Source organism: Pogona vitticeps, chromosome 4 (assembly GCF_051106095.1).
Source record: "Pogona vitticeps strain Pit_001003342236 chromosome 4, PviZW2.1, whole genome shotgun sequence".
Taxonomy (NCBI): domain Eukaryota; kingdom Metazoa; phylum Chordata; class Lepidosauria; order Squamata; family Agamidae; genus Pogona; species Pogona vitticeps.
In genome coordinates, this window is record NC_135786.1 from 45,837,253 (window position 1) to 45,853,751 (window position 16,499).

The 16,499-nt window shown below is 40.0% G+C and overlaps 1 protein-coding gene across 2 annotated transcripts in view; it reads left to right on the forward strand.

Moving 5' to 3' along the window:
* The window catches only part of PLXNA2 (plexin A2), a 520,505-nt gene that overhangs the window by 171,469 nt on the left and 332,537 nt on the right, over positions 1–16,499 (forward strand). The gene's annotated exons all lie outside the window — the stretch shown is intronic.

A 16,499-nucleotide genomic window follows, 5' to 3' on the forward strand; every position in this document is an offset into this window, starting at 1 on the left:
CTGTGTGTGTGATTCCAAGATCCTTCTCACTTGTAGTACTGCTGAGTCAGGTACAGTGGGGTCTTGACTTGAGAACTTAATCCGTATTGGAAGGCGGTTCTCAAGTCAAAAAGTGTGTAAGTCAAGTCTCCATTGACCTACAGTGCATTGAAAACCAATTAATCCCGTAACAGGCCGTTTTTGTTCCATTTTGGTTTTTTTCTGGTCTGCAAGTCAAATCTCAGTCTGCAAGTCAAACCTAAATTTTGCGGCCAGAGAAGTCTGTAACTCAAAAAGTCTGTAAGTCAAGCTGTCTGTAAGTCAAGGGTCCACTGTATCCTCCACATTGTAACTGTGTGTTTGGTTTCTTTTTCCGAGGCGCAGTACTTTATACTTACCCCTGTTGAATTTCATTCATTCTCTTTTCATCATCTGATGTACTGTGTACTGATGTACTTCAGCACCACAGAGCCCTGTGAGGAATGGTTGAGGAAGCAGAGTATGTTTAGGCTGCAGAGGACTGAGAAAATCTATGATAGCCATCTTCAAGCATTTGACGGACTGTAATGGAGAAGGCCAGTTTTCTACTTTTCTGGAGGGCTGGACCCAAAGGAGAGAAATAAAATTACAAAGAGATTTTACCAAATATTAGGAAGAATTTGCGGACAGTAAACATTACTTGATAGCAGAACAAATTGTCTTGGAAGCTGGGTGGAGTATCTCCTTTATTGAAAGATATTAAAAATATGGTTGTAGGGTTTTCGGGCTGTTTGTCCATGTTCCGGAGGTTTTTCTTCCTAACGTTTCACTAATCTCTGTGGCCGGCATCTTCAGAGGTCCTTTGAAGATGCTGGCCACAGAGACTGGTGAAGCGTTAGGAAGAAAAACCTCCAGAATACAGCCAAACAGCCTGAAAAACCTACAACAGCCATCAGATCCCCGCCATGAAAGCCTTCAAGAACACATGTTAAAAAGAGTTCAGAGAACCATCTGTCCATGATGTTTTAACTGTGCATTTCCTGCATTGATTGTGGTTTGGACTAGATGATCCTAGAGATGTTTCCAGATGCAAAGTTCTGTGATTCATTCTGTGAGATGACCTGGAATCGGCCGTTTGAAGAAACAAAAAGATGATGATACATAGTAATATCAACTGGTGTCAGTGGGGCTTGTCTTTGCATATTGCAATTTCAGAGGGTAAGAAGTCCCATAAGGTATAAAAGGAATAAGAACTGTTCATACGGTGGTTTCTTATATACTTTGTATAAACAAGTTCCTAGATTAAATCTCTGCTGTTTTGACTAAGAAGAGTCTCAGACAGAAATGCAGAGAAGGATCTCTGCCTGGGATTGTGGAAAGCTTCTGGCAGGTTTGACAGGGACTACAGTGGGGTCTTGACTTGAGAACTTAATCCGTATTGGAAGGCGGTTCTCAAGTCAAAAAGTCTGTAGGTCAAGTCTCCATTGACCTACAGTGCATTGAAAACCGATTAATCCCGTAACAGGCCGTTTTTGTTCCATTTTGGTTTTTTTCTGGTCTGTAAGTCAATTCTCAGGCTGCACATCAAACCTAAATTTCGCGGCCAGAGAAGTCTGTAACTCAAAAAGTCTGTAAGTCAAGCCGTCTGTAAGTCAAGGGTCCACTGTATTGGGTTCAAATACATGAAACATAAGCTAGATTGTTTCAAAATAGGTTCATACATTTGTCAAAGTTTGTTCTATGAACATATCCAGGGTACTTGACCATGTGTTTCCTTTGCAACCCTATTCTTCAAAATCTTCCTTTAATTACAGAGAGAACCATGCATTTTATCCAGCATCCACTTATTGTAGCCTAATTACTATAATTACATTAGAGAGTTAGGTATCTGGCTGCAGAGCCAGATTTGGGGGTTCTGTTCCCTGCTGTGCCTCTCAGGAGAAGTAGCCAGCCTGGATAGCCTTGGACAAGCTGTACAATCCCAGGTGCTCTCAAAAGAAGGGAATCATAAACTATTTTGGAGTATTCCATACCTAGCATACCATGGGAAGATTTGCCATATGTGAAAATCAACCTGGCAGCTTATAGTATTAGTATTAGTACCCTTGCTAAACTAATCCAGGAGGCCTGTCATCTTCTGTAGCCTGATATCTTAACAGATTAAGGAAGTACTTGTGCATAAAATGTAGAGACAAAACTGTCAAGCAAGAGCCTCTATCAGTCCTACTCTTACTTACTCAGCAACTGCTAGCTATTAAATGTTTAAATAGTCACATGTCAAGATAGTTGTGTGGCAGCCAATAACCTTATGACTTTTGAAGTGTGCTTTGAAAAGCAGCCACAATCTGTTGTTCTGTCATCCCCTGGACTTGACTTTAGATACAGCTCCACTTGGCTCATAAATCAAGCACAAGTCAAGTCCCGGTTGTGTGTTTGAGACATCTCCACCATTCTCTAGATGTTGTAAAAAGTCTGTTGAAAAATTATTGAAGTGATTTGATTGTGCTTGCTGCTTTATCACCTGCCAAGTGGCAGCACAATATGTTGGAGAGAGGTCACAGCCAGTCACCTAAGCCTTATCCGCTCTACCTCAAATTCCAGCCATCTGGCTAGTGGTCTGGCATTTTTTGACTAATCAGCCACTGAAAGCTTTATGATTCAGAGACCATAGAGGGAATTTGCCCCTTTGGAATGCCTGTGAAATAGCTGTGGTCTGAGATGGAAGTGCCTCCTCAGGCTCTACATGGGTGTGAGTGCATGTGTGCAGTTTTCTAGAAGACATGTGACATAAAGATTGGGAGGGAACTGAGCAGGATGGCCCTGAAGCAAAGAGACCACAAACCAGTTGAGACACAGAGTCAAGTTACATTGCTATTTTGTGTGGTGCATGTGTGGTGTATGTGTACATGAGTGTGGTCTGGCAACAGCAATTTCCCAGCAACTGAAGAAAAGATGGAATAACTGTGTGTGTGTTGGGGGGGGGGGACACTGGTTCAGAAACAACCTATCCTTGCTGCAACCCCAGTGTGTAACCCCAGTATCCTGGCTGGAATTCATTTGCAACTCATTCTCCCACCACCACAACTAGTATGTTTAGTTTAAAGTGGCAGTTGTGGCTAGAGAAGAAACGAGGTAATGTTTATCAAGTTTTAGTGTGGGCTGCTGAGAGAATTGCTGGCTTGTAAGCTTTTTCAGCTGTCTGCCGCTGAAATTCCCAGCCTGCTGAGAAACAGACTGCCTGGAACTTTTTTGCATTTTCCTCTCTCCCCTGAATTTGTTTCCCTCTAAAAATTGGCAAATACAAAGACAGTTCTCTGCCTATTAGTCTAATTAGATAGATTTACAGTTCCAAGGAAAGGTAAATGGTTATGGATCAAAGGGATCATATGTGGCTACCTAGACACTTACAAATTCCCTCAGCTATGCTTGCAAACTCATCACTCTCTAAAACTAAGTATCTCTTGGAAGTTTTGTGAGAATTAGCTGTTTGGGCTGGCTCTTGGAAGTTCGTATGAAGCCAGCAAGGGGTTTAATGTATTCTAACTCTGTTTTATTATATATTTAGGAGGTTTTATATGATCCTTTTTATTTGTTACCCCTGGTCTTCAGGATATGGCACATCATAAATTTCACTGAATACATTTCCAGCCTGAGCAAAGAACTGAAGCAGCATAAAATGGCTTGAGAATATTGCCTGTTCAAGTTTATTTTGGATTTCTGTCTTTTAGGCCTCAAGCTGCCTTCTTTTCCTGCTTTGGACAAACCTGACAGATTCTTAGGTTTGAAAAATGCAGCTCTTCTCCAGGACATGAGAGGCAGATCTTGATGTGCCCACCTTTCTCCTGGCACAGTCAAATGGCTGTTCAGTGTATCTGAGAACAGCACACAGCCTTGATATTTCTTCATGTGCCCTTACACTGCTGACAAAGATGGCTGAAGCAGCAATCCTGTACCCATCCACATGGGAGTAAGCACCACTGAAAACAGTGGGGATACTTCTGAGGAATTGTCTGTAGGATTCCACAGTGAAAATGTGTAATCTGAATAGGTAGCTGACTCTAGTTGTTCTGCAGGCAAAACAGAGGAAATCCATGGTCTTTTTCAATGATTGCTATCTAGAAAGTAACACTTGAAATATGTCCCTGGATGTCTATGTCATGTGCTTTATGTGGCTCTGTCAACAGAGATCCAAATTGCTCTGTAGTGGAGTGGATGTCCTAAATTAACTAGGAATCTGTAAAATAAAACACCAATCTCTGTTTTTAAAAGGAGTCTCAAGGTCTGGAAATCAAAGCTGAGTTATAATTGCTTTGTAAAAACCAAGCTTTCAGGTTCATAAATATCCTGTGATACAAAGCATGCTCTTCTATACAGTTCACCTCAACATGCACAACAGAGTGTAATGTGACAGTTTGAGGTACAGCTGATATCAGCACACTGAACTGAGCAATATTTTTTCTCTACCATACAGTAAGACCTCACACCTGAAAATATAAAAATAAGTGAAAGTTACTGTTACAGAACAAAAGGAGCAATGTTAATCCCTTATTAAGTTACATTTTAAGTTACAGCTTTGTTTCCACAAAAACCAAAAAACTACAGTTAAGTAGTTATTTGTAACTAATTACTTCCAAACCCTGCATGCTTTACGTAGAAGCTAGAATCCTATGGGATATTTATGAAAACAGAAGAGTAAATGTCGATGTTGCCACTGCTAATTCATGAGGGGTTGGCTGCATCTTGATCATATGTCTGACCATGTGCCAGATTGTGCACCTTATACTTTGTCAGTGTGCTGCAATTACTGCAGCACCCTCCATGATTTCTTTTGTGCACACATAAATCTCCAACAGGATTTTGACCAAGTAGCAACTTTCCATGCTTTGTGCCTTTTCTTCTATTCTCTTCTCAGAGCTTAGCAGTGTTACATTTTTTATTATTATTATAGTGTCCAGAATCTCCCAGCCAGCATGGCTGTATGGACTATTTTAAATTATAAGTTTCTCTGGAAAGCTAATGTACACTAGTTACCTTGTGGCAATAACAACAGTTACGGTACATTATAAACCCTTAACCAGTCAATTATGTTACACATTGACCATTGCTGGCAGAAGAAACCGGAGAAGTAAACTGTGAAACTAGGCTACTGTTTTGTATCTTGCCGACAGGCAAGATGACTGTTGCCTAAATACTGAGAACAAGGAAGATTTAAGGTCCTGATGTTTTCTGAGCTTCAACATGACATGCCTGGGACTTCTTGCTTTATAAGCTGATCTGTCCAAACTCCTCTGGGATAGCATGTCTGACTTTATTTCTGATATGTCAATGGCATAGGAGGAGTTGTTACATATTTGTTATTGCAGGCTAATACCCCTATTATCGAAATCCTGTCATCAGACCAGAAGGCTCCAGTTGCAATCAATGCCTTCTTCTTGATGCCTCCCCAGTGTGGGAAAACAGAGCTTCGAAGTGGGAGATTGGGTAGCCTTGTTCAGTACGATGACAAGTGTCAGCTGCTAGTTCACACAGAAATTCACTGTAAAGAGTAGTGTTCTATAAAAACTGAATGCATTCTTTTGAGATAACTGATTATTGCATGGTTTAGTTCAGTACATGTTTCTGGAAACAAATTACAGCAATCTTTGGAGCAAAGAGAACATTAGGCCCATAAGCTCAAACATGTACTTATTTTTTTAAAAAGGTTTTCCTCTACCCATTTGATCAGCCTGATTGATCAGAATTAAGAGATGGAACTTATTTTTTTAAAGTACTTTAATAACAATAATGATAAGAATACTTGTTGCTAAAATTAAAAAGTACTTTAATAATAACTTTGGAAATTGGCTATTAGAGTATGGGAATTACAATATGCTAAAGAGGTATGGAAAATTTATCTTGGTGGAAGCTCAGAAGCTAATTGAATGCCACAGGGTTTATAAAATTATTTTCCCTCAGGCGTTTGGAAGATGAGTCATAAACAGAAAGAGCTGCTGTTTCCTTGTATGTTTGGTATTACTCATCTTATGGCTTTTTTATATATACATTCATATATCATTGCTTCTGGAATTTGGAGATCCTGGGTCCAGAAACTGGAATCTAGGGTCCACTTCTCTCTTATCCATGTTAGACTGTTGGGTTCAACCATGCAAAATGGAACAGAGATGGATAAAAAAAATTGAAAGCCTTTCCAGAGTCCAAGTCCTCCTTAATTTCTATGTCACTGAACAAATAAAGGCATATATTACAAGTACAACCAGCTCCTCTAGTGAAAAATTTAGTGTTTATCTTGCTTGCATTGCTGATCGATGGTATCCTAAGCAGTGTGAAGTGGGATGGAAATCCTAATCTTTACTGGGGTGAAGGACAAGAATAGGCTTGTGAGGTCAGCTGCTAGCCATTCTTTTAGATTTCAAAATGTGCTTCCACAGACGTGGTCACTTTTGATGTCATAAAGGTAGGACAGAAATGGGTTGGGAAGGTGGTAGAGAACTGCTTCTGGGCCAGTTAATTCAGCAAAGCAACATAAGAAGAATCCAGGTAAATAGGCCCAGATTTTGGAAAACAATGGATGATCAAGCAGATAGGGAAATAAGCTCAGTAGCTCAATTATTGCTGCCACTGATATAATGGTTTACCTCCCCAAGCGGCCGTACCTACAGTACACTTTGCCATGCTATCAATACCAGCAGTCCAGGGTCTTTGTTCTTATACTGTTCCTGTCTTGGTTTCTACAACAAGTAGGTTCACAAATGGCATTATGTGGCACCCTGACTCCCCACATTGCCACAGATGGCATGAAGGGCTGAGGTACATGTATCCACCAGCTATTTCCACAGTAATTTCCTCTCACTCAGATGAATCTATACTTCTTAGGCACAACTCACATACAAACACCTTTGCATCAACTGGAAATGAGTGGAGATGGGTGCCCAGGCTTTAAACTCACCTCACATAGAAAAATCAAAAATTTCTCCCACTTCAGCACCATCTCCTCTAAGATTTGTCCCCTCATCTGGAGAAACTTCAGTTAGCACCCTAAGATATGGCAACCCTAAACTAAAGGGGTGCGTATGGGCTGTGCAGTTGTGTCTAGAGACCTCCATCAACACTTCCTAAATTGTTGCAATGTGCCATCAAATCATTTCTGACTTATGCCAACCTTATGAATTAATAACCTCTCAGTTGACTTGCTGAATACTTATTATTATTAACAAAAGGAATGTTTGGGTATCCAGCAGATGTCCATGTAATTAAACCATTAAAGCAATGAAGAATAAGATCTATTAAGAGGCTTTCCCAGTTGTTATGTTCATGCTGCATGATACAAATTGAACTGCTTAAAACTGTTGGATATTGATCACTTTACTCAGAGCAGGAGTTGACAAAATGACCCTAAAGCCCATTCTAGCCCAATAATAACATGAGTGCATGAATTATGAGTTCCTGTATATTCATTACAACAGATGGAAAGGGGAATCAAACATCATTTCCTTCCAGCCCTGCAGAAATTTGTTTAAGCTGAATGTTACGATTTTTTTTCTTTCTTTGTGCGCCTTCTACCTTGGGTATATTGAGTGATGAACAAATGAAACAAATGCCAAGGAGGCTTGTGATTATCTAGCTAGCTAATGTCCCACTGACTCCTGCCCATCTTTGTTTGTGCCCTTTACAAATTGGAAGAGCACATGAGGAATTTTGAATGGCAATGAAATGGCATGACTTCATTCTCACTTCACTCAGCCTGACATTTTTCAAGCCTGCCTCTTTTAAAAACAGTGGTTCCAAAATTCACAGCTGGGCTTCCAATTAAAGTGGCTAAATTCTCCAAAGTGTTGAGCATCTGTCACTCTTGCTGCCTGAAATCAGTCAGAACCAGCCAAGGCTCAGAAGCTCTGGGAACCAGGCCACTTTTATTCACAAACCTAATGTAGATTCTGGAGCTCAGCTTTAGACAGACAAGGCAGGGGTGTGGAGGGAGACTGGGTAGAGAAAGCTGGTGTTCTTCTCCTGTGTGTTGGGGGGGAGGGGTTGATTTGCAAAAATGGAGGTACAGTGAGGGGAGAGAATTACCCAAACTGGCAACCATCGCTGTTGGTGTTAGATCTGCCAGTTCTTTTGGTACCCCAGCCGGGACACAATGGTATCCCTTTTGTCTGGGTGAGACAAACAAAACAGTACTTCTTGAGATGTCAAGCCTTTTGCTCCCAGAAAACCATTCAGTGCTGTTTGGGAAAACAAATCTACAAGCACAGTAGGAAGGGGAGGGAAAAGAATGTGGGTCTGTTTCTTTGTAAAACTACTGAACCGCACACTTGTATTTTTCTAGCCAGCTAGACCTGAAAGACTATTAAAACAATGTTTTTCTGCCTGACATTGACAATGAGGGACCTAATTACACTGGATTAGAGTTTTCTCTTTAATTACATGAAAAATGCAATACAGCTAACAATCAAGATACTGTACAGAGGCTAAACAGACATCCTTGTGTTTATGTCTGAGTTGAGCAGGTGTGAGGACCAAAGCATAGGTTTCCACTATGGTTAGTAACAGAGCAGGAGATGCTTTGGGGCCTCTATCATTTGACATGCAGGGGTGAGAGAAACTACATCCATTTGGATATTACTATTTCTCCATTTTGATATTCCTTTTTAAAAGTAAGAGGATGCTGAAGAAATCTAAGCAGACAATAATTCGAGTAAGGGGGGGGAGAAAGAAGAAAAGGCAAACAAAATCAAATCCAGACAGCTGATTGGAGGAGCTCAAACATGTTGAATACAATGGCCAGAATCCTGTTAAAATGTGTGCAGTAGAGTAATGATGTAAGCAATTTCTCTGATATGTTATCTACTGTCTGACCAGCTAGGCAGTGGTTGCAAAATCTGTTGAGTGATGGATGCCGTCACCAAAAGGGGGAGTCGCTTGTACAGCTACTTTTCTGTGCACTGTTTCTCTCTACAGTATTCTGTCCAGTACCTTTAGTCTTGAGGCAGATCATTCCTTGAGGTAATCTGTTGCCCTCCTTAAATTTTGGATTGCAATCCTAGAATCAGCCAAGCTTGCTGCAGTTTATGATGCTGTACTCTAGAATCAATCAATCAATCTTCCAGGACTCCATGAATATTTTTATAGGGTGAAATGGATCAGGATACTAAGGTATGTTGTGTAGTAACCCCAAAGAGACTTCTGCCTTAAAAAAACTTGATTTGGGATTTCCTTTGCTCATAGAGAAGATTCTGTGGGCCTTCCCCTCTTATCTGACATTCTGAAGAGCCAGTGTAATTCCTACATCTCTGAATGCAATGCCATCTAAAGCAAGCTGTTCTGCTGATTGTCCTTGAGGTCATGAAAAGAAAAGCCATCAGGTATACTCTTACTATCCTCCTTGAGCAGGTTGTGAACCTAGCCTTCTAATTGAGACATCTGAAACCTGGATGACAGGAGCAGAAGGAATCCAAACTGATTGTTTCCCCCTCTAGCCTTATGCATTTGTACTGTATGTCTGCTTTTAGCGTGACCCAGTTATGTCCTGTGCCTGCATTAGCCACTAGATAGTTTTCCTTACAAGAATAATATCTAAAGGATGGAGCTCTGTTTGAAATCCATGCAGTAACCACAGAAATCTCTATATCCAAAAATCCTCGTATAGGATTTTCTCTAGCATTGAACTGTATCATAAGAACCAACTGCTCATTATGCTTTGACTGAAGGCGGAGTGTTTGGTGATATTTCAGTTTAGACAAATGTTCATCATGAGAAATTATTAGTGTCCAGCATCACCCCCACGGCAAAGAAACGTTTTTGTAATGTACACATTTTTGTATGCACTTTTTGGAAATTAACTGTGTACCTTATTTCTCACTCACAGGTGGGTAAACTATGTTGAAACATTCAGAAAAATATATAGATATTAAATTCTGTGTTTGGATTTGAGTATTGGTTTAGGAGGGAGAGATTAGGCAAATGCAATATGTGTAATTTTTTTTAGTGGTTCAATAAAGGCATCACCCCACCTTTGCATTTGTGTAATTCTGAACCACACAACCTTTTCCTAATTCTCTACAGATTAGGTGAAGTTCAACACCCCCTTTTTTAATTATTTCACTAGGAATATTGCTGACCACAAGTTCATGATGAAAGCACAGTACATCCCCATGATCATTCTTGGTGTTGCAATTTCGTTTACTGAAAATCTACATTTCTAGACTCGGGGTTCCATATGTCCATGCAACTTAGTCTGAGAGCCATGTGAGGCTGACCTCATCCATGAGGATTTGTACACTCCTTAGCTTTCAGGGTTCTCCCACCCAACTGCTTTAAATTCCACAACAGATGAATTTAGGACTGAAATCTACTGTGCACAGACAGAACACCTAGGTGGGTTAGCTTACTCAATGGACATGTGCCACCAAACCTTGACAGTGCTGAATTACAGCAGTCATTGAAACAATCTTCTGATAATCTGTCTCAGCTTCCTTGGGGTCTGAGGTCTTTCTGGGTGAAATGATATTCTAACATGCTGTGCTGTTCAAGGAATGTCCTTACATGGCAGGAAGATAAATGTGCTTGAACTCTGCATTAATTTTGTAACTGCGATGAATATAATAGCTTTCTTGGGTCACAAAGCTTTCCAGACTTTGCTATACTTTTTTTCTGAATATGTCTTTGGAACAATTCCCATCTGTTCTTTCCCTTCCTTTTCCATCAAATTTAGATTTTCTTGTTGCCAACTCTGAATCAATACCCCAGTAACAGCACTCGCTGGCAAACTGTGCTAATGGGACTTATAGCATGCAGCTTCTTCTTGCCCTATGGTAGCATCAGTAAGAAAGCCGCCCATTAATGGCCAGTTCTTATCTGGAAACTTAAAAGAGAGCTCCTTCCCACATGGCTTTGTGATGTAATCTACATCAAAGTGTTCTTTCTTTTCATAAGAGAAGGATTTTCTATTACTTGAATTGGCACCTCTTAGTTTGGTTGACCAATTTCCATTGGAGGCAAGCTGCCAACAGCCTTTTCGAGTTGAGATATGAACAAAAACATTATTTCTTAGAAAACTGGTCCAAATGGGAGGTGTGACTACATTAGCAGATAATATGGGAAATATTCCAGGAGTGGGACAGCAAGATTTGTATTTTTTTCTATTAGCGATATGATATACAATTCAATTCAATTGGCCTGAATTTTTCCCCCAAATTTAATTTTTCCCCTCTGTTGCTGGGGCTTCTACTTTTTTTATATAGCAGACGCATTCCCATGGGAATGTGATCCCTTGTGCCAATGTGGAGGGGTTTGAAGCTGTTCTGTCTCAAGCCACTCCTCCGGCTACAGAAACAATGTGAGAAGCAGCTGGAGAACTTGATGCCATTTGAATCCTTTCCTCCTCAAGCCTGGTGCCTCAGTCTGCTTGTTTTCATTTCCCTTCCAGTCCTGTTCCCTTTTCTAAAGCTTGGTGATGTTGTACTAGGGCACCAAAATGGGAAAAAAAGAGTGAAGAATCAGCAGAGAGTGGGAAGAAAATTTGTAATGAATGCTGTTACGGTAGCTCTGGTGTACTCATGTCTCCTGAAACCTGGACAGCCACAGCAGAGCTACTTCAGCAGGCTGCAAAAAGGTCTGGTTGCTAATTCCTTCCTTTCTCTCTGCCAACTCTTGTTTGGTCAGCTAATGTGAATTCATACAGGGTAATCTGACTTCCTGGATGCAACTTCACATTGGACCCATTCACGTTTTTTCCAGTGTGTAGCTGCACCTTAAATCTGGAGATTCTGGATGGCTGTAGCCTGGGAAAGGTACTTTGAGGATTTTCAACTTACGGAGTCTCTCACATTGGCTAAGAGATTCTGGAAGTTATCATACCAAAAAGTAAATTGTCTAACTACTGCTCTGGTGTTTGTTTTAAACACCAAATCTACATTTAACTATCAACAAGGGGACAATTGCTTTTATCTTTTTTTTTAAAAAAAAAGTCAAAATCTGACAATTGTTTTGTTGTTCAAATCTCCCATGACAACATCTTGAACAAAACAAGCTCAAATATGTTTATCTTTACTGCCATATATGGGAAGAAATCTAATATTTACATGGAAGAAAACTAGCTCTGTGGAGCAAAAAGTGCATGGCCTTCTGCCTATGGACACCATGGGATGTAAAACATTTGTGTGCAACTTCTGCCTCTCCAAAGGCAGGCCACCAACATCTGAAGAGCCATAAGTTGCCCATGCTGATATAAAGATTACACCTAAATTCTTCTGAATATTATATGTAGGACTACACTTGTGTTTGACTGAAGTTTGGTGACTGAGAAACTGAGGGGGTTGTTGACCACATGAATATATTGTTTTTCCCCAGACTAACAGCATTGCTACCAAGTCTGAGAACTGATTTTGTATGTTTCCATTTAAACTGATTATTTAATGTTTGCATTTTAATATGTCTCTATGACTCCTATGTCTTCAATGTTTTTTCTGTGTTTTGGAATACGACTAAATATATAGGAAGCAGTACCCATTGATTCGATACCCAGTGTGGTGTTGTGAATAGAGTGGCAGACCAGGACTTGGGAGACCTGGGTTTAAATCCCTGCTCAGCCATAGAAACACACTGAGGATACGGAACAATAAAACCACACCTTAAATATCTCACTTACATTGAAAGCCTTGTAAGGGTCACTAGAAATTGGTTCCAAGCTGATGGCATATAACGTAACAATACTATTAAAGTGTGGCATAGTGGATGGCAGGTTTATAGAGCCTGGGTCCTCTGTGACAACTGCTTGGGGTAATTTCAGTTGCAAGGAAATAACATAAGCTTCAACCAGTATCTGTCTCAGTATTTGCAATTAGTATTTATGTTAACAAATACCTTGTTAATTTTCCAAGCTGCATGGCCATAGCATTGAGTGCGTGTTGCGGAATCTATTACAGTGATTAAACATTCTGTAAAATGTTCTTTAACTCTTCAACAAGGAAACCAGCATTCTATTTATTAACACATAATAATTGTTTCAGAATACCCAGTGTAGTGTAGCGGATTGTGTCAGACTAGGACTCAGGAGATTTTGGTTCAAATCCTAACTCAGCCTTGGAAACTCGCTGGAGAGGTGGAATGAGTAAAAAACATTCCTTAAATATTTCATTTACCATGAAAGCACTATTAGGGTTCCAACTTGGCAGCACAAAACACATGCAATAATTGTTTAGTAAACAGCAAGAGTTTCCTGATAGTATCACTGTTCCATGATGTAACAAGAAGCATCAGAAAGTGGAGACCTTTCCCTCACCAGAGGTTTTCAAGCAACAGTTGGGTGTAGCAATGAATTTCCTGCATTGGCAGTGAGTTAGACAAAACTGCATTTGAGATCCCTCCAACCTCATCATTCTTCAGCAATATACAAATAAAGATGGTGAAACAATTATAATCAACACAGTGAAATGTGGCTCTGCATTGGAGAAAATCCAGTTTCAATCGATAGTATGTAAAGCTGACAAAAGAATATTAAACATTAAGACTGGGATGTACTATTTTCTTTAACTCCTAAAGGACTACTTCTGTGTAAGCCAGGTTCATATTTGTCTAAAAAATCAACTTGGCATGAAGTGGCAAGTATATGTAATTGTGTCACTAGGTTTCAGGGCCATATGGGTTGATTTATATTCCTATGCCAAATTCCAGTTATGTTCCTAATACCATTCCTCACTTCAAATGCCAAATTTCTATTGACAAAGGGTGGACATTATTGGCTTAAAAACCTCTTAATTACACATCAGATAAAAGTTCAGGGACCTACGAAGCAGAATTAGATTCAAGTCTCCCCACAGAAGACCAACCGTTTTTGGGACTAGTTCTCTTTAACTGGCACTTACTGTCTCAATCACTTACCTTCACCCATTCATAAGAGAAATTAATAAAATGTTCAATTTGCTCAGAGTTCTTTATAGATCAAATCAAACATTATTATGTAGAAAAATATTAACTGGTTGCATGAACAGAGCTGAACTGTTTAATAGCTTTGTACTGATTAACTATATGTTGTTGTTTAGCTGTTAAGTCTTGTCCGACTCTTCGTGACCCCATGGACTAGAACATGCCAGGCCCTCCTGTATTCCACTGCCTCCCGGAGTTGGGTCAAATTTATGTTGGTAGCTTTGATGACACTGTCCATCCATCTAATCCTCGGTCGTCCCCTTCTCCTCTTGCCTTCACACTTTCCCAATATCTTTTCCAGGGAGTCTTCTCTTCTCATGAGATGGCCAAAGTATTGAAGCCTAAGCTTCAGGATCTGTCCTTCCAGTGAGCACTCAGGGTTCATTTCCTTCAGAATGGATAGGTTTGTTCTCTTTGCAGTCCAGGGGACTCTCAAGAGTCTCCTCCAGCACCACAGTTCAAAAGCATCAATTCTTTGGCAGTCAGCCTTCTTTATAGTCCAGCTCTCACTTCCACTGGAAAAATGACAAGACTCTAACTGACTGAATACGTCTGACAGACTCTTTAGCTGTAGCTGAGTCATAACTATTTGACTAAAGAGAGCAGGAGAAGAACTCTTGATTAGAGAAGCATGGCTCTCTTCAAAATTCTGAGGCAGAGAGGGAACAATTTGCTGCTACTGGACTGACATTCACCTCAGTCCAGAAAGGTATCTCCCAGCCAAAACCTCTTAAAGGCAACATACAGAAGTTGCTAATAATTTCACCAGTTTCTGTGTGTGCAGGTACAATCTTGGCATGAACAATTTTTCTCAGCATGACTCATTTGCTCATCATACCTCCTACAGGATTATGCAAGATTCCCCCAGCTACTTTGGGGCAGCTCCCATGAGTCTCTTGGCATGCTTTTCTGCAAGTGTAACGAGGAGGAAAGTTGAGAAATTGGTATGGAACCTTTTAGTTGCTAACACACTGAGATATACACAGATCAAGAAGTTAAGGCCATTCAAGAATGGATAATGATCAATTAGGGGAAACCTCTGAGCAAATATTAATTATAATACTAATAATATTTCCAGCGATTACCTTTAATTTAGAGCCTTAGCAACAGGAAGTCTGGCTGCATCAGCAATTACACTTGGATGCCTCTGCAACAGCTTTTACAAGCAAACCAGAATTTAGCATTTCAAAACAATCCTCGAATGGTTTAATTCCAACTAGAGACTCTCATTAAAAGCAAACCCCAAACAACATGCAGTTTAGGATCATAACAGTAAAACACAGAGGGTTTCATAGATCTGTGTCAATATTCTGGAAAATATTTTCTCTTGTTCAGTCCAAAGCACTGCTAAGAACAATGAGAGAAACCCTAAATCTGCAAATATGTTTGCAATATCAGTGGCAGTCTATGTTTTGTGTGTATGCAAACACACAAATGTTTTTAACAGTAACACAGGAGAAAACATAACTCACGGAAACCATTATGGCCTAGTTTCATTTGGTACACAAGAGTTTCCCAAATTATATTTGGATCCTTGATTATGATTTGCCTTGCCATTTCCTATGGAGATGAATTGCCTAAAGCACGCTTGGATCTATTGTCAAATGGTACTGTGAGTGGCTATTTATTCCGTGTTCCCTGGCCAGTCAACCAGACTGAGCTCGTTCAGGCTGTCCTTTGAGCTGTGAAACTTGTTCCTGTGAAACAGTGATCTTCTGGGAGGAAAAAAAATGACACTGAAGGTTAGAGGATTATTCATGTCGATAGGCATAGGGAAGCATGAACAGATAATACTTATGGGGCTTTCTGTAGAGACTTCCTAGGTAAAAACAAGAACAACAACAAGAAAGATCAAACCAAACAAAAATTCTCTCCTACCAGATACAGATAGCTTTCTTATGGCCCTGTTGCTACAAATAATAATACTGATGTTTAGTGCCTATTTCACCAAGGCCCATTGTGTAAAAGTTTCATTGGTATTATGAGGGATTGGTGTCAGCATATTTCGGCTTTAAAAGTGCAAGGCTGTTTATTACTGGTCCTTTCACATGAGCTAACACCAACAGGGGGGATTTATGCAGAAGTGCAAGAATAATCATCATATACTTTGGACGCCTATGTCATTAATCAAAGGCTCAGATTGAGACCAGTTTTATTGTCTTGAATTGCTTGTCTTTCCTGTGTCCTGGACGTCAAGTGGGTATTGATATTTTGAAGTACCAAAAGCAGATTAAGTAATTTGCCCCACAATCTGAGACGGATTCAATCAGATTCTTAACACATAGGTTCAGAGCATAGAACCGTTCCAAGATATCTTGCTGCCTGAGTCCAGAGCTGGATTAAGATACAAACCAAGCACCTACATTCATGCACAAACAGCTGAAGGCCTAAAATGAAAAGGGATGGATAGATAGACAGATAGGTAGATAGATAGATACTTATCTTTTCAAGATTTTCTTGTTAGAAATGAGCTACAGTACACAGAAAATGTCTCAAGATTCTTTCTTGTTTTGGTGATAACAGATAACAAACTAACATCATTGTATATTGGATTAGGACTCTGGAGAACAGGATTCGAATCCCCACTTGGCCATGGAAACTCATTGGAGGAGTGGAAC